Source organism: Notothenia rossii, assembly GCF_949606895.1.
Source record: "Notothenia rossii genome assembly, chromosome: 6".
Lineage (NCBI taxonomy): Eukaryota > Metazoa > Chordata > Actinopteri > Perciformes > Nototheniidae > Notothenia > Notothenia rossii.
Window position 1 is genome coordinate 55,123,284 of NC_136909.1, and position 3,839 is coordinate 55,127,122.

Here is a 3,839-nt window from a genome sequence, read left to right on the forward strand (position 1 = left end):
ATGGAGGGGCGGGGTGTTGATCAGTATTGGTTAGGAGGGGCGTCAACACGCGTCTCAACCAATGAGCTTTTGGGGCGGGCCTAAGACTGCTGCAGTGCTAACATTAACCGAACCCCTGATGGATATGCTCTCACTCTGCTTGGGTCAAATTGAACCGGGACATTTTTGGGGTTTTAACAGCAATGAAGACAACATAACTGATTCATTTTTTACAAATAATCTCTGCTAGATCAAATTTAACAATCGAGGTGTAAAACATTGTTTGTGATAAAGTTATAATTTATGTAAAACCAATCCACAATAATAAAGACTTGGGTTGCATATTCTCACTTATCTTTTCATTGATGTGTATTATTTATTTAACTGATTATTAATTTATTTTCACCTTTATGTTGTTTAAATTAAAGTTGTGAAGAAAAATACCGATGGTGATGGAAACTATCTAAGCAATGGAGACGAAACTCAGAGAGACACAGGGAGAGCTGGAGCTTTGATGGTAAACACTGTGTGGTGGAAATTTACCAAGATAAATAGTAATAAAATGGTGAGAAAACCTTTCCGTTATAATGAAATGAAGATTCTTGAAATGTAAATGTTCTTTTGTTCAAAGTCCAGGAGTAATTAAAAAAAGAGGAGACAAGGTGACGTCTCAGGAAGTTTAAAGAATATTTAATAAAGCAGCGTTGTAATGGATCTTACAAAAAGTGTTCACAGCTGTGAGAAGGAGCGAGAGAGAGCGTCTCCCCGTACACTCTAATAGAGTGGCGAAGTCCCTCCCCTTCCGGTGGACCTCCATGGGACCTAATTTCGAAAAATGGGAGAAACCTCAGGGAGAGCAACAGAGGAGGGATCCTTCTCCCAGGACGGACAGACGTGCAATAGATGCCGTGTGTAAATTGAAAAGATAATATATTTGCAACATAGGTAGTCCAAATGTTTGGAAATGCATGTGTGTATAATAGGAAGATGAATCCACGAGGATATCCATCCAGGACTTATGATCCAGGACCACAGCCACGACTCAAGATCCAGGACTCGCGATCCATGACACAGGACCGCAGGATCATCCATGACTCCGGATCCCGGCGTATATAGACACCAAAAAGAAAGAAATTTGGGGAAGCTGGGTTAATCGGAACATGAGAGTACACAGGTATAGACAGAGAGAAGGAAGAAGTAAGATGTCCCCCGACAAACAGCCTATATCAGCAAAACTAGGGGCTGAATCTAATCAGCCCTAACTATAAGCTTTATCAAAAAGGAAGGTCTTAAGCGCACTCTTAAAAACGGATAGGGTGTCTGCCGCCCGAACACAAACTGGAAGCTGATTCCAAAAAAGTGGAGCTTGATAAGAAAAGGCTCTGGCTCCAATTGCACTTTTAGAGACTCTAGGAACAACCAACAACCCTGCACTCTTGGAACGCAATGCCCTAGTAGGACAGTAGGGTATAATGAGTTCTTTAAGGTAAGATGGCACCTGCCCATTAAGGGCTTTGTAGGCGAGAAGAAGAATTTTGAATTCTACCCTGTGTTCTATAGGGAGCCAGTGTAAGGCAGCCAGAACAGGAGTAATGTGGTCCCTTTTCCTAACTCTGGTTAGTACACGAGCTGCAGCATTTTGAATCAGCTGAAGCGACTTGACTGACTTCTTTGTACACCCTGATAATAAGGAGTTACAATAATCCAGCCTTGAAGTAACAAATGCATGGACTAGTTTCTCTGCATCGTTTTGAGGCAAGATATGCCTGATTTTTGCAATGTTACGTAGATGGAAGTAGGCGGTCCTTGAAATTGATTTTATGTGGGTGTTAAAGGATAAATCCTGATCAAATATAAAACCAAGATTCCTTATAGTCTCACTGGAGGCCAAATTAATGCCATCCATAGTTAGTATATCTTTAGATAATTTGTTTCGTAGATTCTTCGGGCCAAGTACAATAACTTCAGTTTTGGTCGTGTTTAACATCAAAACATTTAAGGTCATCCACGTTTTTAAGTCCTTGAGGCAGTATTGAATTTTATTTAGATGATTAATTTCATCAGGCTTGATTGATAAATATAGTTGAGTATCATCCGCATAACAATGAAAGTTTACAGAATGATTCCTTATAATATTGCCTAACGGAAGCATATATAGTGTGAACAAAATAGGTCCAAGCACTGAGCCCTGTGGCACTCCATGGCTAACTTTGGTTTGCATGGAAGATTCATCGTTGACACGTACAAACTGAGCGCGTTCAGATAGATAGGACCTAAACCAGCCTAAAGCAGTTCCCTGTATGCCAACTAAGTGCTCTAGTATTTGCAATAGGATATCATGGTCGATAGTATCAAATGCAGCACTAAGATCGAGCAAGACAAGAATAGAGACAAGTCCCTTGTCTGAGGCTATTAGAATGTCATTTGTGACTTTAACCAGAGCTGTCTCTGTGCTATGTTGTGTTCTAAAGCCAGACTGAAAATCTTCAAATAAATCATAGTTTTTTAAGTAATCACACAGCTGTTTTGCGACTACTTTCTCAAGTATTTTTGAGAGGAACGGAAGATTAGAAATAGGTCTATAATTGGCTAAATCCTCTGGATCGAGGTTGTGCTTTATAAGAAGCGGTTTTATCACTGCTACTTTGAATGATTGTGGAACATAGCCTGATAATAAAGAAGTGCTAATTAAATGAAAAACTTTTTTTAACAGCTTAGTTGGAATCGGGTCTAAGATACACGTTGATGGTTTAGAAGAGAGAATCATTGAATTTAATTGTTCAAGGTTTATGGCTGAAAAGCATTCTAGTTTACTATCTAGTGTAATATTAGAACTTACGTTTCCGGGAGCTGTTGATAATACTATACTGGTCAAAGGCAAGAGGTCATTGATTTTGTTTCTAAGAGTAACAATTTTATCTTTAAAAAAGCACATCAAATCATTACTAGTGAGTGCTGTGGGAATAGAAGGCTCAGTCGAGCTGTGGCTCTCTGTCAGCCTGGCTACAGTGCATTATTCTTATTCTCATCTATTAATGAAGAGTAGTAGGCTGCTCTCGCTTTACGCAGTGCTTTCTTATATTCATTGAGAGTAATATGCCAAATTAAACGAGATTCTTCAAGTTTAGTGGAACGCCATATCCTTTCAAGTTGTCTCGACTTTTGCTTTATTTTGCGGGTTTCGGCATTATGCCATGGAGCTAATCTATGTTGTTTTATTTTCTTCTTTTTCAAAGGAGCAACAGAGTCTAATTTTATTCGCAGCGCATCTGTAGCACTATCAACAACATGATCAATTTGGGGTGTTGTACATTTTGTATAAGTTTCCTCCCTTACATTCAGACATGCTATCGAGTTAAGTATTGGTGGAATCTCTTCCTTAAATGCGGCTATAGCACTAACAGATAGGTTTCTGCTGCAGAAGCTTTTGACTAATGCTTTGAAATCTAGTAAAAGTACTTCAAAAGTTACTAAGAAATGGTCGGATAAAGCAGGATTATGCGGTTCGACTAATAGTTGCTCAATTTCAATACCATAAGTCAGAACAAGGTCGAGAGTGTGATTATAGCAGTGGGTTGGTTTATTTACACTCTGACAGAAACCAACAGAATCTAATATAGAGTTAAATGCAACAGTAAGGCTATTTTTATCATCGTCAACATGAATATTAAAGTCACTTACGATAATTACTTTATCTGTTTTAAGTACCAAAGTTGATGAAAACTCAGAGAATTCTGATAAGAATTCTGAATAAAGAACTGGTGCACGGTACACTGTAACAAATAAGATTGGCTGCAAAGTTTTCCAGGTCGAATGCGTAAGACTAAAAACGAGGCTTTCAAAGGAGGTATAATTAATTT